Source organism: Triticum urartu, chromosome 4A (genome assembly GCF_056163025.1).
Source record: "Triticum urartu cultivar PI428250 chromosome 4A, HENAU_Tu73, whole genome shotgun sequence".
Classification (NCBI taxonomy): Eukaryota; Viridiplantae; Streptophyta; class Magnoliopsida; order Poales; family Poaceae; genus Triticum; species Triticum urartu.
The window spans coordinates 289,496,579-289,522,096 of record NC_141876.1 but is presented as its reverse complement, the minus strand read 5'-3'; positions in this window follow the sequence as shown (position 1 = coordinate 289,522,096).

Below are 25,518 nucleotides of genomic sequence, written 5' to 3'. Positions count from 1 at the left end.
TATCTCTTTCTTCGTAGTATTTATTGCATTTTCCAAGGAGTGAGCTGTTCCAATGAAATGGTGCTTAGATGAGGTGCTATGGGCATTAAATGGCTTAGCAACTCAAGTCCCCAATGCATAGGTGCTTAGTTTTTGTTGCTAAGTTTGCTTCATCTAGGTACACGCGCTTATCACCATTTCTTCCTGGGGTCACCAAACTAGTCTGTCTCTTCTTAATTAAGTTGCCACATCAGACTTTATGCCTATGTGGCAGGCTTAGCACCTATAGGATCAAGTACAATAGTGGGCTATAAGCCGGCTTTACATGGCATTTTGGCATATCTAGGGGATATAGGCAAGGAAAAAGTGGAGGAGTGGGCTCTCAAGCAAGAGCCAGCCTCTACATGGTGGAGCATCGGGAGAGCCACCTGTATGGAGGTGGTCAGGAATCGGGAGACTCAAGCCGGTCATAGCGCCGCAGTCAAATCACTGGGCCCCACCTGTCCAGCAGTAACTCACCGTCAAATCACACAACCCTACGTTTGCAGCAGACTACTCCCTCATCTTCTCGCGTCTCTGTCCAACCGACTAGGCGGAACTGCCCCGCCTACCGCATGAGAAAATGCCCGCCCTCCACTTTTAAGTAGTACAGTATACTAAGTTTGTATCCATGGATTGCGCCATGGAGCAAAGCCTCAAGAAAACGGCGGTACACATGTACGGAGTATATAGCACGCCTGTCGCGTTCGCGTCGCACCCCAGACGGTCGGTCGGTCTGGCACGCCGCTCTCCGAATGGAACGCGCATCATATTGCGTTTGCACACACATGTGGGACCGCAATTGTGACACCCCCGATTTGACCATACACTAATCATACACGCAAATGTATACGATCAAGATCAAGGACTCACGGGAAGATATCACAACACAACTCTAGATACAAATTAAAATAATGCAAGCTTTATATTACAAGCCAGGGCCTCGAGGGCTCGAATACATAAGCTCGAAAACAAAAGAGTCAGCAGAAGCAATAATATCTGAGTACAGACATAAGTTAGACAAGTTGCCATAAGATGGCTAGCACAAACTGGGGTACAAATTGAAAGAGGCGTAGGCCTCCTGCATGGGACCTCCTAACTACTCCTCGAAGCCAAACTCCATGTAGAATCATCCTCGGGGTCCTTTGACTCCTGGACTCCATCATATGATCGCAATAACCGGGAAAAGGGGAAAAAGAAGTAGCGAATCAACCGTGAGTACTCATCCAAAGTACTCGCAAGCAAGGATCTACACTACATATGCATTGGTATCAATAAAATGGGTTGTATCTGTGGACTGAACTGCAGAATGCCAGAATAAGAGGGGGATAGCTAGTCCTATCGAAGACTACGCTTCTGGCAGCCTCCTTCTTGAAGCAGTAGAAGAGAGTAGATGGTAAGTTAACCAAGTATCATCGCATAGCATAATCCTACCAGGCGATCCCCTCCTCGTCTCCCCGTGAGAGAGCGATCACCGGTTGTATCTGGCACTTGGAAGGGTATGTTTTATTAAGTATCCAGTTCTAGTTGTCATAATGTCAAGGTACAACTCCGGGTCGTCCTTTCACCGAGGGACACGACTATTCGAATAGATCAACTTCCCTGCAGGGGTGCACCACATTTCTCAACACACTCGATCCTCTTTGTCCGGACACACTTTCCTGGGCCATGCCCGGCCTCGAAAGATCAACACATTGCAGCCCACCTAGGCACAACAGAGAGGTCAGCACACCCGGTCTAAATCCTAAGCGCGCAGGGGTCTGGGCCCATCGCCCATTGAACATCTGCATGTTGCGTATGCGGCCGGTGAGCAGACCTAGCAACCTACATTACAAAGGAAGTTGTGTTACGCAGTCCAACCCGGCGCGCGCCGATCAGTCGCTGACGTCACGAAGGCTTCGGCTGATACCATGACGTCGAGTGCCCATAACTGTTCCCGCGTAGTTGGTTAGGGTGTATCGGCCAGTGGCCAGACTCAGATCAAATACCAAGATCTCATTAAACATGTTATTTTGAAGTAACCGCGAACGCCGACCAGGGCCAGGCCCACCTCTCTCCTAGGTGGTCTCAACCTGCCCTGTCGCTCCACCACAAAGTAATAGTTGGGGACCGTCAGGAACTCAGGCCCACCACTACCTGGATGGAGTCACTTGTCCTTTCATCCCCCCACATCGGAATCACTTGCGGGTACTCTGCGAGCCGACCCGACTTTAGTCACCACATGTATCACGTGTAATATGTCTAGTATATACCCGTGATCACCTCCCAAGTGATCACAACCCGATAGTATAGCATGGCAGACGGACAAGAATGTAGGGCCACTGATGGAATACTAGCATCCTATACTAAGCATTTAGGATTGCAGGTAAAGGTAACAACAGTAGTAGCAAGGACAGGCTATGCATCAGAATAGGATTCAGGGAAAGCAGTAACATGCTACACTACTCTAATGCAAGCAGTAGAGAGAAGAATAGGTGATATCGGGTTGATCAAGGGGAGGGGGGGCTTGCCTTGTTGCTTTGGCAAGAAGGGTTCATCGGGGACGTAGTCGTACTCAGTGGCATCAACACCGGTCTCGGGGTCTACCGAAGAAGAAGAGGGGGAAGGAACAGTAAATACGGAGCACACAAAGCATCTCAAAACATAACAAGGCAAAATGCGGTGCTAGATATGCCCTAACGCGGTATTAGGCGATGCCGGCGAAAGCGGAAAACATCCGGGAAAGTATTCCCGGCGTTTGACGTTTTCGAACAAATGAACCGGAGGCGGAAACATTGCGTGTTTGCTGTGCTAGGGATGTGTGGCGGACGAACGGGCTACGTATCCGGGTTCGTCTCGTCGTTCTGAGAAACTTTCATTTATAAAACTTTTTCATTCGAGTTACGAATTATTTTCTATGATTTTTCAAAGATTTAACAATACCTAGAAAAAATCCCTGAAATTTTGCTAAGTCTGAGAATTCGTAAATTTTAAACATCTTTTAGCTGTTTTCAAAAGGCTACAACTATGGACCTGTACCTCCTATGATTTTGTGCCCTATATCAATTTTGAGCATTTTTCTGTGATCTACATGTTAGTATGATTTTCATCCATATTAGAGTTCATTTGCTTGACCATCAATAGCTCTAAAGTAGCTATGCAAATAAAGTTGTTTTTCAGTTTTTTAGTTAACAGAACATACCACTTTGCGATTTTCATAGGATTTAATCCATACATCGAAATGGTTTGGTCCAGTGCGATAAAATGGAGTTTGTCACGTATACTTTCTAATCATATTTTTGTTAGCCTTGTTAACAGTAGTTTAACTGCAGTTTAGGGGCTGCCCAGGGGTTTACTCAATGTAAAAACTAAAAAGCTAGCTAGTAGCTACAGTAGCTACAAGTAGTATTACAGCAAAGCAGCAGCGGCACTAGTAGCAGGCAGCGCAAGCGGCAGCGGCGACAGGCGCAGATGGCTGCAGGAGGACGCGCGCGAGCACATGACACACGCACAAGGCGAGGCTGCAGCCGAACGGCGACGGCGAGCGCGGGGCGGAGGGGCAGCGCAAGCGGCAGCGGGAGTTGGGCGTGGCCCGACACGCGTGGGTGGCGCAGCCCTCACAGGTAGGCGCGGGTCGGCGGGAGGCAAGCCGGGAACGACGGCTACGGTGAGCAGAGGCGGGGCGCGGTAGCCGCGCAGCACCGGTAGGCGAGTAGGGGGGAGGGGACGCGCACGTGTGCTCTGAGCGCAGCCGGCACGTCCGAGCGATGGCAGGCGTGGCTCACGGCGGGTGCGGACGGCTGGGTGAGCGCGAGCTCATGTGGGATCGGACCGCGGCGGCTACAGTGATGGAATCGAATGGGGGTAAGGGGGAATCGAAGGCGCAGCTCACTGTGGTTCTTTAGGCGAGCTCGAGGTGGTCGGGGATGAACCGGAGATCCGTGAATCGATGATGGGGTCGACGACCGTGGCGGAGAAGATGACGGCGGTGACGAGCGTACGAGGCTGCCCTTCTCGATTCGACATACGTAGGCGAAGCAAAAGATAACGGTGAAGCTCCTGATCATCACTGGGAAACTTGGGGAGGCTCCGGCATACAAGGTTGACGATGGCACGACCATGGTTTCGCTCGGGCAAGATCGGGATTGTGTGTGAGATGCGAAGGAGGGGAAAACTGAGGGACTAGGGTTTCGGCGAGAGAGAGAGCGTCGAGGGCTTGCTCTTATCCAACCCCTCAACCGCAGGATGGCCGACAACAGCAGCTTCGGCGGCCATGGAGGGTGGATGCGTGCCACGCATAGCCTCTGGCTTCTCCTCTGTACTGAGATTGAAGGAGGCCTGTGGTGGGCAGGGCCTAATAATTTAGCAATATGCCTTTAGTGCATAGTAGACTTTAGCGTGTTCCCTTTTCTGTTTTATATTTTCTCTCCGCTTTGTACTCTATATTAATACTAGAAAGAGTTTTGATAAATATGAGACTTGCCTCATAAATACTCTGCAATATTATGGGGCTGTCCATAAAGTTTGGGGTCAACTGGAAAATGTCTAGCCTTTTATTAATTTTGAAAACGCCATACTTAGTGTTGTTAACCTTGTTTTAATAGGTTAGGAGCATCTAATTACTTCTAAAGATTTTTCTTCTTATATGAAAATTACTTACTGATTAATTGTAATACAATGAACATTTTTAATTCACTGTTTTTATGAAATTATAATTTGACTTGTTTTTTGAATTTGAATTTGATCTCAATTTGAAACAAGTGAGGTTTAGAAAAAGTTTAATTATGATGGCATGGCATGATTAGCAAGGGTTTACTGTAGCTTAACTATCGGGGTGTCACAGCAATTGAGAACCAACCATAGGCACACTCCCCGGCCCCGTAAGTCGGGTGAGTTAATAGAAGTAGTACATATGTTGCTACTTGGACGATCCATGCAAGACACGAAAGATCAGTTTGTCCATGCATGTGACCAGACTCCAGTAGACATGCGTGGATTGGCTATCGTCTACATATCGTGCAGGCTGTGTTTTACATGGTTGTAGTTCTGGTGAGAAATCTAAAAGAAGGTTTCTTGTCAACTCACAAAATTAGGTGTCATGTGCTTCGGATCACTGCGAGGGTTAAACAGCGACAACTGAGTTGGCCTAGTCATTGGGGGCACATGCACGAAGACTACTCGGCTGCCATCTCGGTCAAGCTGGCTATGTTAATTAGGACATCTATCGACGAACCCCTTTTCTACGAGTTTATTTTTAATTCGAGTTTGATCCTTGTCTAGTTTGTCTGTCGGGATTCATCTTGTCTCCTTTGGGCAGTGAGGTTATGATTTCTTGTCATGTGGCATTTTTTCGTGTTATATGTTATAATCCGGTGCTTCAGACCAAAATGACGACAATTGTGCCTCCGGGGCACGTGCATGAAGACTTCTCAACAGTCATTACCGAGGTCAAGCCGGCTCCGGCCGGTAGACAAAAGAAAACTAGTACTCCACTATATAGGCAGGAGCCTTTGCACTTGCTTGCTAGTGTTGCTCTCTTCACACTGTCTCGTCCTCTCCAGATCTAAACACGACAGCGGTGGCCACACTCTCTCTCTACTCACTGCTAGTCACAGATCTAGCCGGATCCTCTCCGCCGGGGAAGGTGAGAAGGTGCAACATTCACGCGGTCGTCCTCGGCGATGGCTCTTACCCACTGCCGGCGTGTCCCGATCAGCGTGCCTTGTCGTTCTCTCCCAAGCATCACTGGCGAGGGAGGGCCTCCCACCCCTTATTCCTTGCTGCCGTAGTGTGGGCAGATCCGGCATCCCGCTGCCCACCTAGTGACATCCCGGCGACCCTTAGGTATAACTTCCTTGGAAACCGGCCTTACTCTACTTCCCAAGCTCCTGACGTGCTGCATTTGTATCTTTTACTATTTCTCAGCCCCCCTCGTGTAGATAGGATCGATCGGCTGTTCGAAAACCACCTAATTTTGTACTGTTAAGAGGTAAAACTAGTTCATGCACTCAAATCTAGTAGTACTTGGTTCAAACAAGTAAGAAAGGGGGTGGGGTGGGGGAACATTTGTTACCTGAATCTAGGACTTGGTCGAAAGATGAAATAATTGGGGGCGAAAAGTAGTAGAAACTGGCTATCTAACTGGTCTCTAGGTCTAATAGGGAAATAAAGGGAACACAGTACAAACTCAATATAAACCCAATATATTGGTTGAAAAAGGAAAGAAAGTGGGGACTGGGGGACAAGTCAACAGACTGTGTCCATCACTAGATTTGCTAGCCTCACACAGTATAAGGTGGCTATATACCGAACAAAAATGGGACCAACCCAGATATCCTCTTCTGATGTTTGTTGCCCTGAGCCGCTCTCATCTAATGCCACTGGTAAAAAGTAGTTGTGGACTGTTAAAAGTAAGGACACGTTAAACAAATGTTGTTTTCAATGTAATGCTTCCAGTAATATGAATCAATGGCACTCTTTTCATGTCCTGCTAAATTTCCCATTAAGATAAGTTGCTTATTTTCGTTAGAGATGCAACTGCCCTGGTCCACCTACTCTCCAAGAGCTTCATGACCAACCTTGATGTTGCTCAATTTTATTGCAACTAATAAGAAGAATCTCTGTGGGTTTCGTTTTCTGATGGAAATGGAACCGGGGTTAGAGCCCTTTTCATAAAAAAGAAGAAGAAGAAGAAGAAGCTAGCTCATGGGACATTGCTTCGTTTTAGGTGAACTGCACCAAAAGGTCCCATGAATTGAATCATCCATGTTGGTGACCGGTGTCATCCCTTCTACGATGGCGTTGACTGCAGATATGGTTCCCATCATGAGGTATGTTCCTTTTTAGTCTGGTCGTTTGCTAAAGATCCTGCTCTTGTGCTACTGTTTTGGCACTGCCATGATAAAGCAGTAATGTTATTATTTTGCACCTTAATATAGTGGAACTATTAATTTGAGGCAATGTTTTGGCACCGCTAGTGCCACTGTTTTTTTATATATCGAAAGAGGGGGTTCCCTCTGATTTCATTAAAGAAACCCAACCATAGAAAACCATTATCCGACAACATCTCAGTGTAAACGGGTAGTTATGCAACTACTACTAGAATGGACTGAGTATTAGCAGGAGACAAGTTCACCACATAAGCTAGGTAGGTAGGGGGATGCAGCACCAGCTTGACCAAGTTTGGATTACAACCCAAATGCTACCACAAAAACATCAGGGGGAAGATAGGGACTGAAAGAGCCAGCTTCAGCATCCCAGTCTAAGCACCCCCAGCCTTCATCCTTGCGACGCACGGTACACCTCGTTTGCCACCTGCTCGACCCTAGTGTCACTGATAAAATGAAGTAATAATACAGTTAAAATAGAGCAAGTGTCCTCTCTATCATTTCATTTCCAATGTAGATAAAGAATGTGCTTCTCTTTGTTAATGTATGTTTCATCAACTAGTCCCATTGTTAATGTTTAAGCGTTTCTGCAAACTGGGGTGCTTATTTAGTTGATCTTCACAAAAATGGAGATTCGAATGTCTAAAGGCCCCTCCTTGTACTACTGCTGTACACTGATGTTCATCACTAGCAGAAGGTGTATTGGGGAGACTTGGGTCGATTTCTAGTATGATGTAATATTTTCTTTTGTTTATTAGTGTATGTTTCATCAACTAGAGCCACTGTAATGTAATCACGCCTTTTCATTATCTGTGCAAACAGGGTTATTCAGCTGCATTTTGGTGGAACTGCACAAATGTACGGATGGAACTGGCATATATGCGGAGTGTCAGGTGCCAATTAAAAATTACCAACACCAACCCTGCTCCATCTAAGCATTGGCATCCACCACCATTAGTGGGATGTGGCGCTCATTATGGACCTATCTTTGTCGGTAGCAAATCCTCTAACCAAATACTAGTAGCTTAGACTTCAAAAAAATACTAGTAGCTTATATTGGCAGTTTTCTAGGGGTGTACACTTTTCTGAAAGAAGCACCAATCTATTTTTCTTTATTTGTACACAGTGTCACAACTTTGACCCAAAGGTCCAGAGTTATTTTAAGGTGATTGGCGTAGTACTCGGAGACTGATTGTACGCATGATTTTTATTAGTTGTCACACTGATTGTAAGCATGAGCAGATGGAAGATCAGGTTAGTGTGAAGTTTACCTTAAACCCTACCGACGCCATTGAAACGAGGCGAGCGTCGAGGGAACCGTGGAGAACGGCGGGGAAGTGACGTCGCGCCATCCGGCCTCCTCTTGCGGTGGGAGAACGAATACTCATGTGGCTCCGGCTGGCTCTGCACCCTCACGAACGGCACACCGTACTCGATCGATTCGTTATCCTCTGGGTGCTCGACCTTCGTCCTGTACGCCCACCACCTCCGCCTCAGGCGAATCTGTCTGCTCCATCACCCAGAGGAGAAACTCGATGAACTCGAAGGACTGCGGCGTGACTACCGCCGCATACATTGCTACATGGCCCTCACCGTCCTCGAAATCTCTCACTCATTGTCAAACCAAGTAAGGATCTCCTTCAAGCTGGCTAACGTTGCCTGGTCGCCGCCGACAATCTTCCTGATTCGCTGCTACATCCCCTCCATAGATGTCCTTCTAAGTGGTCCGGTGCTAGCTTTGGAAGATGGGAGGAGAGATGGTGGTCTTGCAATAGAGAAGAGGGAGAGGCGAGACGGTGGTTTTGGAATGGAGATGATGGAGAGGAGAGGGGGTGGTTTTGAAATGGAGAAGAGGGAGAGGCGAGACGGTGGTTTTGGAATGGAGATGATGGAGAGGAGAGGTTCCCCTGGCTTTCGGTCGCTGACAGGTGATTCTTAGAGAAGAAACTGCAAGTTTCAGTTTCAGATAAGAAACTCCATGTTCGGTTTCAGATAAGAAACTACAACTTTCAGAGGAAGAGCATTTATATTAACACGGCCTTTTCAAATAGTGTTAACATTATGCTGGAAGTTTTATTCATGGTCGAAACTGGAACTACCAGCCAGTTAACATCATGCTGATCAACATTCATGCATAGCACATCTTCATATGATGCACAGTCAAAAATATATGCTATTTTCAAGATGCCCACACAATGTCCAGTGTGCGAAAAAACAGAGAAAATGAGGGACAAAGTTTTGGCAAGTGTTGGACGTGGTGTGCGTAGATGACAATTGGAACCCACATGTCAATAAAGGCAGAGGCATAAATTTTGGAGATATTATCTCTGCACAGGTGGAATCGAACCCGGGCGGAACAACTGTCGGGTAGTGTCACTCGGCCACTAGGCTAGTTTAGTTGTTTCGTTACTAATAAGGCACTTCCTCAGGTGGTTGGATCTTCTCCTGCGCCTTTGTGCGCTTGCCGCGACACCATTGTCTGCCGTTGTGAACATGCTGAACAAACGAGAGGAATCTGGAGAGGACTGTACGTGGAGAGGCAGACAGTCGGGACCCACCAGGTCTATGGCCGTACGCAAGCAAGTGCCTCATCGAAAAAGTACTTCCTCCAAATGCTAGAGTGACGTTGGGGCCCATGGGTTTGTCAACATAGTTACATTTTTAGGTGCTTCAATGTAGCTACTATAGGAGATAAATTCACAACGAAGCCGGGGAGCTGGCAGGTATCATTTATTATCACTAGGGCAACAAGTATCAGCTGGGTTTTGGGCTGCCCCGTCTACGCTTTCTTTTTTAGCATGCGCAACCCACGACCTCGGATGGGAGGTCCATAGGCTTGTTTGTATTTTCTTGAGGGTCGTCATGTATCGACCGACCTATGGACCTCCCATCCGAGGTTTTATTTTTCCTGAACAATCGGCAACCCAATTTTTGTATTTTTTTTGAAGAAAACGCAGGTATGTTCTATTTTTCTATATAAGAATAGGAACGCCTGGTCCAACTTATGTTTCCCTTCTAACTATATTATATATATTTAAATTATTTTATATGTTATTATATATTATTGTTATTGTCATCATATATTTAACAGATACTTACATATGTAAGAAAACAATATCCCACATTTTATTAACTTATATAAATAATTTCTGAACAATAAAATCCTGGATTTTTTTGGCAACGAAAATCCTGGTGATTGTGTACAAAAGCTTGGTAAGATTTAAGGACCAATGTAATAATAAATTACTTATTATTTAAATATATATATATAACAAAATGCTCAGCCCCTGTTTATTTTTTGATAACATTGCTGCTCCCACCCCAACATTATAATTATAATAAGCCCAGGAAAATCGCGTATTTCGAGAAAGTGCAATTGGCGTGTAATTCTTTAGGAAAAACATAAATGGGCCGCATGGATGCTACATTATTTGTTCACCTAGCCCAGCTAATGGACTATAATTCAAAAAAAGGAGATCAAATGGACTGTAAATTCTACCCCGCAAAAAAAGACTATAAATTCTGAAAAAATGGGTTGAATACGTGCCACTTATTTGAAGGCTGAAATGTCGGCCAATAGGTCGAAGCCTATGCAAGTCGTTATCAACTTAGTCTATAAATGATTCTGACGTCCATCTTCAATCTCTCGTCTTCTTCCTCCAGTGCCGCCGGGACCACCTGCTCCCGCCTCCACCCCTCCACACCTTCTGTTCTTCTCCACCGACTGTCGAACTACACCGCACCAGAAACAGTCAACCCTCGTACACCTCTCCGTATGTGACTCTACTCCCGCGTCTTCCCATCTCCGGCTCATTGCTGCCCGGGGCCTCGCCATCGTCCACCACCTTGGATGCGCTCAGCGCGGAGTGGTCAACATGGTCAACGAACGACACCATCAGAAGTAGACTGTGCGTGGAGAGGCTGACAGCTGGGTCCACGGCCGCACGCAAGGAAATACCTCCTTATTACACACAAAAAAATGATTCCTCCACCTGACAGTTGGGACCCACCGGATGGGCCTCTGTATTTCGCGAAAAACGTTCCCACCGCTGACAGGTCAAACCCACCACCTATATCTTTGCACGCAAGGAAGTGCCTCCTTATTACGCACAAAAAAATGAATACCCCCCTGCTAGCTGGGACCCACAATAGTGGGAGGCCGACTTGTGGGCCAACTAAGTCGACGGGGACGGAGGGCTTTGTCAAATTAGTCAATATGAACGATTCTAGCTCCAGTGACCGTACGATGTCCATCCAATGGCCGTGGTGCTTCTTCAGCCTCTGGTCTTCTTGCTCCAGCCGCCCAAAGCAGCGCTGGTCGTGCCTCGTGCTCCTGCCTCCCGTGGTCGGCTGCGATGCCGCGGAGGCCTCACCGCCCCCTACTACTCCCACCCTTGGCCAGGCCATCCCTCTACTCACCCACACCCCCTGTTATTCTACGGCGACGGCAGCCTCACACCGGAGCGAACCAGCGAACCCTCATACTCCTCTATGCGTGGGCATGCACTTCCACGTCTTCCCCGGCTCCATGTAGTCCACTTCCAAGGCCTTGCCGTCGTCCACCGCCCTGGTGCTCTCGGCGTGGAGTGGTCAACGTGGTCAAGGAACGACTTCCATCGGAAGAGTACTGTACGTGGAGAGGCTGACAGTCTTGTGCTTCATGAATAGGAATTTGAAAAGGAGGACAAGTGAAAATTAAAATTCCTACATTTTTTCTTTCAAGGAGACACTAAAGGAACAAATCCGTGTGCTCAGTGGACAATATATATAACATGTAGAGTAAAAAAAGAGATGCAACAAGTGTACAACATCTTTGGCGAAGCCATGTCGATCTCAGCATCATTGAGTTGGCCGGTGAGGATCTTAGGCATCTGGAGATGGAGCCCGAGGTACTGCTCCGCTGTGATGGAGGGTTTCGTTGTTAGAGCAGCTCCGGTGAGTTGTACGATGCCGAGGCTGAAGCAGGACAAGAGAGACAACGAACAACGTTAACCTGAGTGGAATTCTAATAGCATCTCCAATACATGATGTAAAATACATAAACACAAAGTGCTAGATGTAAAATACATCAGCCGCTCATCTCTGAACTTAACTGCCGAAACTGAATTTAACTGTCAAAACTGAACTTAACTGTCGAAACTGAATTTTGCTGTCGAAACTGAATTTTGCTGTCGAAACTGAATGCACTAGCAAGGTGAGGCTACACGTCGGTCGACTAACTTTTCCATCTCTAGTCAGTCAATTTTGCAACCATTGGATACGAAATCAAGGGCCTGCGGTTCATCTTCAACCTCCACCCCCCTAAGCCGGCCAAACAGAAGCCCCCCGCCGCCCACGGCCGGTGGTGCACCGCCACGCCTGCCCCAAAAACACTCCCCACTGCTGGTCCGCCGCCGCCCCAGCCATCCCTCTAGGCCCCCTTATGCCGAGATTTTTCGCCGTCGATCCCCACGCCACTGCCCCGCCACCGCTGGCGACCACCGCCCCCATCCTGAACCCTAAGATAGATAGTGGGGTACCTCTCCGGCCAGCACCCCTCGCCGCTACGGCTGGTTCTTCCTTCACCCCGGCGGCATCGGAGTGAAGTGTAGCTAAATAGGAGCAGCATCGCAAGTAAGAGCAAGAGCGAGAGCAGCAGCGCGAGCAAGAGCAGACCAGGCAGGGGACCGAGAGCAAGAGCAGAGCAGCAGCGTGAGCGAGAGCTAAAGGAGCAGCAGGTCCTACTGATGTGGACGTCGCCGCCGAGGAGCGACGCCTTGGAGGAAGTGGCCGGCGACGCCGCCGTGGATGGAGCCGTGCCGTGTCAGCTCGGGACCGAGTGCCGGCAGCACCGTGAGATCGAATCAAGAAGAAAATGCGGCGATTAGTGTACAACCTCTTTGGTGGCGCCGATTAGGACGCAACATCATCTGAGGAAACGGTGATGATGATGCTCTTCTGGTGGTGTAGATGAAGACAGCGGTGTGGGAATGGAGGTGGCGCGAAAGACGAGGGGAACGTCGGGGCAGCTCCTTGGAGATGGAGGACGGGGTGGCTGAACCGGCGGGATGATGAGATCGACGACGGATCCTCATCCAGTACGGTGGATGAGGGACCTCGAGGTGTTGCTGTCGACGATGTCGTCAGGGAAGAGGCTCCGGCTGGGTGGTGGACGGATCAGGGTGTGGGGTTTCATCGCGGGTTTTCGTGGCCTCGCTGTACAAATGAGTGGGCGGATGGGATGGCAGTGGGGAACCATGGCTTAGAGACGCGCTTGTTCGAAATGTGGGGTAAGTTACAAAAGTACCCCCACCGATTTGAGGCGGTTCTTTCGGTTTAGGGGTACCACGGGCATTTCACGTGTCGGGATTTCACAGGAGGTGGGAGTTTTCGCGCGTGTTGTAATTTCAGAATAGCAAGGCACGGGTTGAGATGGAGGGAGTTATCGGAGCACAACGAGACAAAGATATATCTTAAATATTTCGGGCTAACAAGGCGCGGGTTGAAATTTCCGGACAAGCCTAACGTGTGCTGTACCAAATCAATGCGCCCTACAAATGTCATTCAAAACTTTGAATTCATGTTATGTTCAATTAAAATTTTTCGCTACGTGTATAATGTATGCAACCTACTACTCAAATGAACGTTTTAGTGCATTCCAAATGTATATACTGCCACTTCAATATGAGCTAAATTTGAATTCGTTTCTCTATTTGAATAAGATCTACAGTAATGATTGTTGTGAAGTCAAAGCATTTGAATTCATTTCTCTGTCTTAATAAGATCTACAATCATCATTATTGTCAAGTTAAACAATCGTTTGTGTATTATCTTCACAGCACACCACATGATTAGTCTTGAGTTACATATGAACTTTGTGTACTGTATGAACTCGAACTAGATTTTTTGAATCCACTTTATTTTGATTTCAAATCACATTACATTTCTAGCTCTAGCTAGATCTTCATAATCTAAACAATGTCTCATATGTATAATGTGTTTATCACATTATGTACGGTGCCCCGCCCCCTACGCCTACAAGTATTTAGGTGTGAGTTGCAAACACCACACATTACCACAAATTCAAATAAAATGTGAGAATGTTCGATATATAGTATTGTTTAGATTGTTCCATTTTTAGTTGTAAGCTGCAAACTCCACACATTATCACAAATTCAAATAAAATGTGAGATTGTTTGATGTATAGTATGGTTTAGATTGTTCGACATTTAGCTGTGAGTTGCAAATGCCATGCATTATCACATTATGGTATAACATGTGCACAGCACGTGTATCACCGCTATATTCATGCATGCAATGTTTAAAACACTATGATCTCCTGTTCAAATATATGAATCCTCTTTCATACCAAATTATGATCTTTGTTAGTCTCTTACACCCACACAATCCTCTAACCTTTGTAGCTACCACTAACTTTCTCTCGTGCATGCACACGCCCTCCTCGCCCTCCCCCTCCCTCGGCATTCTATCCACCGGGCACATTCATTTTTTTCTTTAGGTCGTTCTCCTAGAGTCTCCACAACTCCTTTCCGACACACACCAATTGATAAACCTCTCCAGCGATGCCTGCCTACAACAAACAAACACACCTTCAATCTCCTCCTTTATGTGTCCTTGCCTCGTGTCTCTCATACGGTCATACACACGTGTAAACTCTCGCCCCTCTTTTCATCGCTCTCACAACCGCACACTCCTCCCCCTATCTAGCTAGTAGTTGGGCCTCTCGCACCACTTCCTAGCTCCATTCTCTCTGTCTATCCGTCTCGCTGGGCCTTATTTGCCTCTAACAAATGGACGTACACCTACCGATCTCTCGCTATACATATAGCTAGCTAGGTCCTTATAACTCGTTTTTACCCAAACGTCAATTGATCTACCTCATTAATTGTGTCTCTCCCTTCCTCCGACAAACAACAATTGATCTACCGATCTAGTTAGGTTTGCTTACCAAACACATGGTTCCCCTTCATCATCCATGGATGCCTCCCGACATATCTATCACGCACAGGCACACACAGAAACAAATCCCCACTCTTATTGATAACATTGCAGTTCCACCCTCAGTTTGTCTAGTAGGCCTCTCCCACCATCTTCGAGAAGCAACTCTATCACCCATCTAGCACTCTACCCCTCTCCCTCCCTCTCCCTCCCTCTCTCTCCTCTCTCTCTCTCCCATCATATTTCCCGTCCTTTAGTAATGTATGGATGTCGACCGATCTCCCTCAAGACATAGCTGGGTCTCTCCTTCTCAACACATATACGAGTCGTTCTACCTCTATAGTTAGGCCTCTGCCTACCCCTCCCACCACCCCCTCCCCCCACACACACCGATACATCGAGCGCTCTAGTCATGTCTCCCTGCCACACACAAACTCGATGTGTGCCCTCTAACGTTCCGGCAGGCCAGTCGCCCTATATCTTTGACTTGTACACACACAAAATTTTGATGGCTCTCTTCATCGATCTCGCACCCACCCACTTGATCCTCTCTTCGACTTTATCGATAGCTATGACCCCTCCCTCTCTTCTCGTGGATTGCCTGACCCTCTATGTATGATATGGATAGGCCTCCATTTCACCCACATTGCATGCAAAATTTTGTTTGAGATGTCATCGACACATATTCCCACAAATGATTCACGAAATCAACCCCCCACCCCACCCCCACCCCAAAACAAAAAACACTCATGAACGCGGTTTGTATCTCTCACACACACCCACGTAGGTGGGGGACGTGCACGAAGAGAAGAGGTGCATGCACGGCGCACGTACTCCCATCTCTTTCCCAACCACACCCATGCGGGTACACGGTGGAGCTCATTTTTGTATGAAAAAGGCAGCCCATGTGGTAATTTGGCAAGTGTACTGGTTGTCCACTTGGTGGAGGGATGATCGTCTACCACGGGTGAACAAACAAATTGCGACTTGACGTGTTATGTTAAAAAAGAGGCAAACCATGTGGGGCCTACCTTAGAGGCAAGGCTCTATACACTGGAGTACTTTTGATGTGTCCCGTCAACTTGCAGAACGAGGAGAAGCTTGCTTAGTACGCCGTCTCCCCCACCCACGGGCGCGGTGGCTCGCAGGATGAGGTGAAGCTTGCTTACTACACCTTATGCCCGCTCCCTTGCCGATGCGCGCAGTGGCTCGTAGAACGAGGAGAAAAATTTACTACTCCCTCCGTTTACTCCTCGTCCCTACTACCTTGGTTATAGAGATTATATCAGATTGTTTGGAATATATATGTCCTTTAGTAGATTTCAATATGAACTACTAGTACATACTCTAAACACTGATGTATATAAACGTATTTTAGAGTGTAGATTCACTCATTTTGCTCCGTATGTAGCACTCTCCCTCGCCCCTCGACCCTCGCCCACGTGGTGGACGTGCAGCAATTCATTCGGTCTCATATAGCCAGAACGATATATACTACACTACCATCATTGCTCGACTTCCCAAAGAGGCGAAGGGCCAATCGCAAGGTTAATATTTTGGAGATGCCAAGCGCAAGGTTATAGGAGAACGAGTAGTAGGTGCCGCGTCATTTATAAATAAAGTTTTTTTCTTCAGTGGCACGTAAGCAATATGATAGGTTCATATGGAGAGAAAAGGAAACCGCTCCACTATATACATTGTCAGGACGGGCCAGCCTACACGGTTGCTTGCTGGGGTTGCTCTCTTCACACTCTCTCGCACAAAACGATTGTGGCCACATCTCTAACATCCCGGCGGATCACGTTCGCTTGGGGAAGGGGTGGATTCTTAGTGTAGATGCGGTGGCCGTCGCCGATGGCGAAAACCCACTATCGACACGTCCCGATCAGGGGACCCTGCCGTTCTCTCTCACAAAGCCGGTGAGGTTGCCTTCGTCCCTTGCTCACTGCCACGACGTGGGCAGTTGCCGCCTCCCGCAGCCCTCCTCAAGGTTGAGGTACGTCCCTCAGGTACAACTCCCTTTACAACCGGCTTGCACCACTGCTCCAGCTGCCCACATCACTCCATGTGGATATTTCTCTACTTCTTTGCCCCGCACATACCTCTACTGGCTTCTACGTACTGTATTTGTGATGATTTTATGTCTCATCAACTAGTCCCAGTAATCTTATTCTAATCATGCTTGTTCAATTTCTTTGCCACAGGGTTGCTCATCTCGATTTTGGTGAAACTGCACAAAATGATCCAATGGTCAAAAGGTTGCAAACTTCATTTATTAGGAAGCTCGAACGTTGCCAGCAAATTGAAGCCTGGTCAAGGTTTACGATTCAATGGCTAGGGACTGCATGGATCGTTTTTTTCTTTAGCTGCCTCTATTCCAAAATAAGTGTCAACTTTAGTAGTAGTACAACTTTGTAATAAAGTTCGCACAAAGTTGAGAAACTTATTTTGGAACGGAGGGAGTACATATTTGCTATGATCTGTCAATCATGGAGATGCAATAGCATGCATGATAGTCTCCTTTGTATTTGATGAAATGTGGCAACGGGCAACCTTGGACGCAAGATACATGTAACAGAAGCTGGAAGCTTCATAACATTGTACAAATTTATCTCACTGATAAATTACAGTACGTACTATACTAGTACTTCCTCCGTTCCTAAATATAAGTCTTTGTAGAGATTTCACCATGAACCACATGCGGATGTATATAGATGCATTTTAAGTGTAGATTCATTCATTTTGTTCCGTATGTAGTGGAATCTCTACAAAGACTTATATCTACTAGTAATAGCTTGCCCCCACTACTAGGAATTATCTATCCTCTCCTTGAGCCACGTCATCAAAATTGATGTAGCCATTAGATGAAGTAAATCAGTCCATAATAGCCGTCTGATCTTGACGTTGAGAGGCTTCACACTAAGCCACATGCAAGCATGAAGAAATACTGTGCCACATGCATGTGAGTGGGTTTTAAATCACATCAACATGTCTGCATGCAAGCATGCACTGGTAGCATGCATGTAAGTGAGCTTTTAAGTCCCATTAACATGTCAAAAAGAAAAATATAATCCCATTATGCAGTAGGAGGTGGCTGATCTTTTTTCCTTACGTGGGATGATCTAAATGATGATGGGAGTTTTTTTAGTTTGGCTACCGCATTTGTCATGCGGTTATAGAGTTTTTTTGTTCTATGAAATCGATAATTTTGCGCAGAGAGATATACCGCTGTTCCGCGCCAACGCTCGGGGACTCGTCTAGTAATATTTAGGAACAGAGGGAGTACTATGTAAAGAGTTAGGTGTCGCACGGTGATAGTGTGAGGTGGGCCATGTAATCACTGAGCCTGCGTGTTTTCACTGCTCTTGCATGCCTCTGCTGTAAGAATGGAGAAAATTGTAATCTAGTAGTAGTATACCTCCTTTCACCGAAAGCGTGGGACATCCAGTAGTCCTACCACCTCAGTAATAAAGACCAATGAGTCGTCAAATCACATAGACCCAGCAGTAAGTTGGACGGACGAAACAACCATCACTCTTGCGCCAGTGAGAGGTCGCGTCCGCTCTGCCTGGGCATGAATGCGGCACCGATTCTTTGGAGCGGCGCTGACCGTTTCGGGCGGGAAGCGCCCGCGGGCGATGGAGGGGCTTTGGGTGGGCCAGGCTGGTCAGGAGCGGGTGTGGCAGCTGTCCGCATGTCCCTACCGGACACGCCCAGAAACGATAGGATGCACCGACTCTCGCAGCTAAAATCGTACACTACACAACATCTCTCTGTAGGAGTAGGTCGATCTCTCTCTTTCTAACACACACATGGTGTTAAACACACACACATACACACACACACGCACACGCACGCACCTTGGTCCGATTGCACCTTCTAACGTGACTTATTACACCTAGACGGAGGGAGTAGTAAGTATACGAGATACGGTGGCACACTGACTTAAGTCGAATACAAGTGCCCAAAAATTGCGTGCATGTTATAATAAGGATTCACTTAAAATAGTACATGAGCAAACAGAGGGATCAATTGGACAGTGTTCCGGAGCAGTAGCGAGATGTGTGAGGTAAGATACACCGCTGGCGCTTTTAATTTTTCTTATTAATTTGGTTGTTTCACCCTCTGACTGGTGGGACCCAACGTACTACGTGGAGAGAGGTAAGGTGACTAAGGCTGCATTATTTCAGCACCACTGTGGATAGTCTTACCACCAAAGCCACATGACACGATTATGATTGAAATCCCAATGACTCCCATACACACAAAAAAAACACGGCATGCTTGTCACACGAATGCAGGAATGTATAAAAGGTTATTTCCCTCTCCTTGAACATAACAGGAGGGTTGTGTAGCTGGTTAGCCTGTTCGCTCATCAAACTTTAGGTCTCGGGTTCGATAACTACACTTGAGCATAATTTGTGCCAGGAGGATTCTTTGACTGGTCAAAATGTTTTCTAGGGTTTGCATGATTCACACTCTCTTTCCAGTATATATATACACGCTGGAGCCTCAGCGCTTGTAGTTGCTCTCTTCACACTCTCTCGCCCTCTCCAGATCTAAGCAAGACTTCGTTGGCCTCTCTCTCCCCTCACTGCTGCTCAAAGAGCCAGCAGGATCCGTCCGCCGGGAAGGGAAGGAGGCTTAACGCTGTCGCCGTTGGCGAGGGACTACCGGCGCAGCTGTTCACTTTCCACCCAGCGGCGGTGTGGGAGGGCCTCCGACCCCTTCTTCTTCGCCGCCGTCCCATCGCCCACCGAACCACGCCCCAAGAACCTTAAGGTATAATTTACTTACTCCACATGCATTTCTCTAGCTGCATGTATACCATGAATCTAGGACGTGGTTCAAAGAGGAAAGGAGTGGGGGAAAGTAGTGGGAAAAGTTGTATATAGCATGAATCTAGGACATGTTCAAAGAGGAAATGAAGGGGGAAAGTTGTATAGCATTAATCTAGGACGTGGTTCAAAGAGGAAAGGAATGGGGGAAAGTAGTGGGGAAAGTTGTATCGCATAAATCTAGGTTGTGGTTCAAAGAGGAAAGGAAGGGGTGAAAGTGCTAGTTCAAAAAGGAAAGGAAGGGGTGAAAGTGCTAGTTCAAAAAGGAAAGGAAGGGACAAGGCTGTAGAGTTTGAGCAGGACTAGATTTGCTGCGCTCACAAAGGGAAAGGCGTCTAAAGATAACAAAACTGGGACCAACACAAATATGCTCCTTGGTTGTTTGTTCTTTGTTGCAACAGACTGTGCATGACCACAGTACATCGGCAGATGCACACGGTGCTGGTGCGTCCATTGTCCCGTGCAACTCATTAGCTGTTGTTAATCCAAGGCCCTGTTTGGTTAAAAACTCCCTAGTCCCTACCTGTTGGGTTCCAGGGACTATACATGGACTAGAGGTTATTAAATGACATGATAAAAGACCATGTTACCCCTAGTAATGAACTAATAGAGACAAGGTGCGATGCGTGGCAGGGGCAACTGTTGGAAAATGTCCCAAAAAGACTCCCTCGGGGTCTTATTTCTTTAGTCCCAAATGCCCACTTTTAGTCCCAAAAAGTCCCTCCTCTTTGGTTTAGATGGGACTGACACGGAGTTTTTTTAGTCCCTACACCAAGATGTCCGCGTAAAAAAACACCCTCAAATAATGCCGCTGGAAAATTGATGCAATGCCACAGTTAAAAGCAAATTACATGTTTAACGAATTTTATTGTTAATATAATCTCTATGTTAATATTAATCAATGCCACCGTTTGAGAAATGCTACTGTCTTGCTTTCTTTCCCATTTAGATAAGGTACATGCTTCTTTTTGTTGGCTTCTGCATCATCCACCGTTATTGACCACTAATTGTTTCCTTTGCACCTCTGTGTAAACAAGGTTATCTGCTTCACCTCGTTGCCATTGTGACCTTTTTTGGCACTGCACAAAACACTTTTGTTTTAAGAGTGTTTTGTGCAGTTCAACCAAAATGTCACACTGACAACGTTGCTTGATTGCTTGATCTTAGTGGAACTGCACAAGAGGAGATCTTACTTCCTATCTGTTAAGGCGAATTTGGTTCAGATCTTATTCTTATGAGTTGTTTGAATTCTGCATCATGAGAGGTTAGTACTAGCCTTCTTTCACATGATTCTGCAGTGTGCATTCATATGTTGTGCTACTTGTACGATAATGTTGCTTGATTTTAGTGAACTGCACAAATGGAGACAAGACTTCCAATCTGTATGTGCACCATAATATCCCATTGAGGTAAGATAAGGATATTTCACAACTGATGGCCTGTATTTTGCCACTTTCATCAGAAAATTAAGTTTAGTACTATACCTATGCTCCCTAATTGACATGCCAAATCTTACATTGAAGGTGAAGCTTGTTTGTTATTGAATGAAGTGAGGAAGGGGAAGAACAAGGGGAAGAGAAACAAAAATCAACTCACGGTGCTGTAATGAAGCACTGGAACTGTGATGACACAAGTAATGATATAGTTTTGCATGGCTGGAACGAGCAATTGTTTTGCCATTGATTTGATGCCACTCTTAATGTAATATGCAATTATATCTACTTGTGCAAATAGGGATCTTCTTTGAAGATACCATATATTTAAGTGGAACTGCACAAGAAGATGTTGGAAACATTAAAATAATCGAGGAGTATATAGTAAGCATGGCCACCACCATATATAGCAACAGATGGTTCCGGAGAATTGCTTCATCTGTATGCTCTACACAATAAGCCTCCTGACAAAGGTTGGTACTCGCCCACTGATTTCATCGATATGATTGAGCTTTGTCATCTCTGTTGGTGTTGTGCTACTGTTTAGATACTGTCATGAAAAAGTGGTATTGTCCTTGAGAAGTGCTTCATCTGTGCTATTTTAAATATTTCCTTTCCTTTATTTCGAGCAAACAGTGATGCTAGCATTTAGTAGTCCTCTCATCTTTGCACAATAGGATCATCTTCCTTTGATGAAGAATATGGAGTATGTGAAGTGACTAGTTCCGATTATGCCAGGATGAAGAAGCCATGTCTATCTTATCATCAGAAGGAGCAGTTGAACGATGGTTACATTACTCCCCACAAGACAAAACTAACTTTAGCTCAGAAGGACTGACAAAATCTCCATTTTTTGCTGTGATGCGCGAGTACAATGTTGTTCTAGGATTCTTTCTGGTGAGTTCCATTTTTCTAAAAGTGTGCTCTACATGGACCATGTATGTGCTTGTTGAAACTGTCAATTCATAGTACAGTTTGCTCTATACTAATCACTTTTTTGTATTTGTGCAAACAGGGGTGCTCAGCTTGATTTCAATGGGAACTGCACAAAATGTTCATGAATACATTAAACCATTCATTTCCATCACAAGAAAGGAGGTGTCGATAAGTTCAAGGCGTTGCAACATATAAGGGCGAAATCATACAAGCTACGCGTGAATCTGGTTGATTTTGGTGGAACTGCACAAAAAGAACAGCTGGTTTATTTAGCACGAGGTGCCATGTGAATGTCCGAACTGATGGCAAACCCTGCCCATTCCACAATCGTAGGCATTTGATATTTTGGAATGGGACAACCTTGTCAAATTTTGCTCATTGATTTTAGCAAGACATGTGTTTGATATTTTCGAATGGGACGCCCTTTGATATCAGCAGCGTCGATCAATTTTTTCTTTATTCTTTAGTTGTGAAGTAAATATTTCCTCTGACATGTGAGTCACTGAGATGCATAATCATCAATTGTTTTGAATGTTCTCTATGAATTGCCAGTCCTATGTGTTTGATTTCAATGTACAGAAATGCTAAAAAGTTGCTCAAACTCTTTGTACGCCTTCTATTCCTTTTTACTTCACACGTTGTGAAAGTGCATACTTTTTTGTATAAGATTGTTCAAAGTAGAGATACTTTGAATGCAGACAAAACTTGTATGTAGACTAGAAAGGACCGGAGGGAGTACATGTGAAACTGCTGCAAACGAGGTGATCACCCTAGGAATAATGCTAGTACATATTGTTTTGCATGTTCATCCAATGCCAGTGATACAGGAATTCGAACTAATCAAAATAAATTCATTCATACATGGTCGGATTTCATATAAAATGCCAGATTTCATTACATTTCATACATTCTTCAACTAAAAAGGGGTGCCCTGGAGGTATAATTAATTAACCGAAGCTACCCACCTATGTCCCGCTGAGCCGAACAGAAGCTTCAGTGACTTCACTGCAGGTGCAGGTGCATAACTGACATGTGGCCTGTTGGGCCCACGTGTCAGTCAGCCAACTGCTCCAGCAGTTAAGTAGAAGCAGCATTATTCTCCAGCAGAACTCCCCGACTCCACGTCGCTGCCAAGAAGCTAACCGGTCGTCAATGGTCAACCTGCCTAGCTTGGCTTCAACAGGAGGGTAGCAGCAGTGGCCTTACTTGGACCCGAGCGGCGGCGACCTACCGTGTTCTACTCTTCCTTGTTTTCTGTGTGGAGCGGCCTCATTGGCAGCAGGGCGGGGCCTCGGCGGAGTCGGCGATGACCTCTATCTCGTTGCCGGCGGGCGGCGCCTCAGCGGAGCGGTGGAAATCCTCCCATGCGTTGTCGGCAGGGTGGGGCCTCGGCTGAGCCGGCGATGTCCTCTGCCTCGTTGTTGGCGGGGCGGGGCCTCGGCAGAGCCGGCGATGTCCTCTGCCTCGTTGTTGGCGCCGCGAGGCCTCGGCGGAGCAGGGCCTCATCGATGCCAGCGGAGCGAGGACTCGTCGGAGCCGGCATTGTCCTCTGCCTCGTCCTCGGTCTCGCCAAACAGCGCCTCGCCCACTTCATCGCCCTCTTTGCTAGCCTCTTTGTAGGCGGACGCAGCCTTCGTCACCTGCATGCGGTACCGCCAGCGCTCGAGGCGGCCCTTGCGGGCGGAGCGGTACGAGTCGAGCAACGCCTCCTGCTCTGCTCGCTCCACGGCGATCTGCTCCTCCGCCTGCAGGTGCTCCTGGAGGAGATGGTGGTTGTAGGCGATGTCGGCCTGCGCCTCCCGGAAATGCTCCTGATGCATCTGCCTCACACTGTCCATATATTGGGCACGGGCACGGGCCTCGCCTATGGTCATGGTGCAATGCACCGGCGAGGATGGCGTGGAGGAGGGGGTTGGCGCCGGATCGTCGACTACCATGTTCTACATTGGGACGTCGTCGTCCTCCGGCTGCCTGCCGGCCAGCCTGTCAGCAGCAATGGCTGCCATCTCCTTGTGGTCCGTCGTCCACTCGTCCCGAAGAGCACTGGAGCACCAGGAAGCCATGGTGGGCAGTAGTGGTGTGGACAGGAGAAAGGGAACGGATGCGGATGACTGCGGCTATGGCCGGCGCAACAGTTTATATAGCAATGGTGGGCGGGTGGAGCGACGGACGTGTGGCGCCGGAGTAGCCGCCTCGGCAACCGCATATCATTAATGTGGGCGGCAGATGGACGGACGGACAACACTTGTGTCATTTGAAGGCGGAGCAATCGCCTGCACCAAGAAGCGGAGCGGGCGGCGCTGACTGTTTCGGGCGGAAAGCGCGCGCGGGCGAGGAGATGACTTTACTTGGAGAGGATGACAATGGGGACCCACCAGGTCCATAGCCTCACGTACGCAAGTGCCTCCTTATTATATATATGTATAAAACTATACTCCCTCCGTCTAGGTGAATAAGTCGTATTAGAAGGTGCATCATGACCTAGGTGCAAGCAGATTGGTGGAAAAAAAAGAATATTTCTCTATTCTAAACACAACATTTAATCACAGCAGTTAAGAGGATGCCTTATTAGCTACCCATGCAGGTCATCGTAATTCATAGCATGCAAAGCGCTTTTATTTCTTGCCTAATAACCACATGGACATGCTGCATGCATTGCTCCTTGCCCGAGAAAAAAAAGGGAGGAAAGGGGTTTCCACGGGAGACAACGAGGCAGAGGTGGAAGCGCTCGCTGGAGTAATTTATTTTGCTTCCCCCTGGTTTCCTGACATCATGGTCCCACACCATTGTCAACCTATGTAGTAGTCAATAAATGAGAGAATTGCACAAGAAGCGGCCGACAGCAGGGACCAAGCAGCTCGAGCAGTATTTGTGTTTTTGAGGTGTGAGCACTGCAGAGTTTTTTGATGTTTAGCCCAGATATTAATTTTTCTCCTCTGAACAACAACGAAAACATCGCTGCAGGTATTAACTGGGCGGGCTGTGGCCCATCTAGCCCAGGCCAGATATCCAGCCCAGATATTAATTTTTTTCAAGCTGAAAATGGCTAGCCCAGCTATACTTTTTTTTGGAATACGTAGGCAAGGTCAAGTTGTTATTCTCCGCCCTGCTGGGCTGCAAATCTTTCCTAGGAGGGATGCATTAGGCTTAACAAGAAAATGGTCTTTAAGAAGTAATAAATGAGATGTAATTATAAAAACTGGGCAGTAACTATAAAAAATGCACCAAACACGTGATTACTTTATAAAATATTATTTTTGGATATTGAAAATTTTAATTTCACTAATTGTTGCGAGCGCAATGTTTGGTTGGATTTTTACGTAATATAAATTTATATTGAAATTGTATTTAATATGACTAGAAATTTCGGGATAAAAATATTTCGGATCCCATCAAAATATGGGAAATTTTATTGAATTCTGTTTTGAACGGTTGGTTGAAATGGGATGTACTTTTAACAAACTGTAAATGGGTTGTAGTAAATTCCAT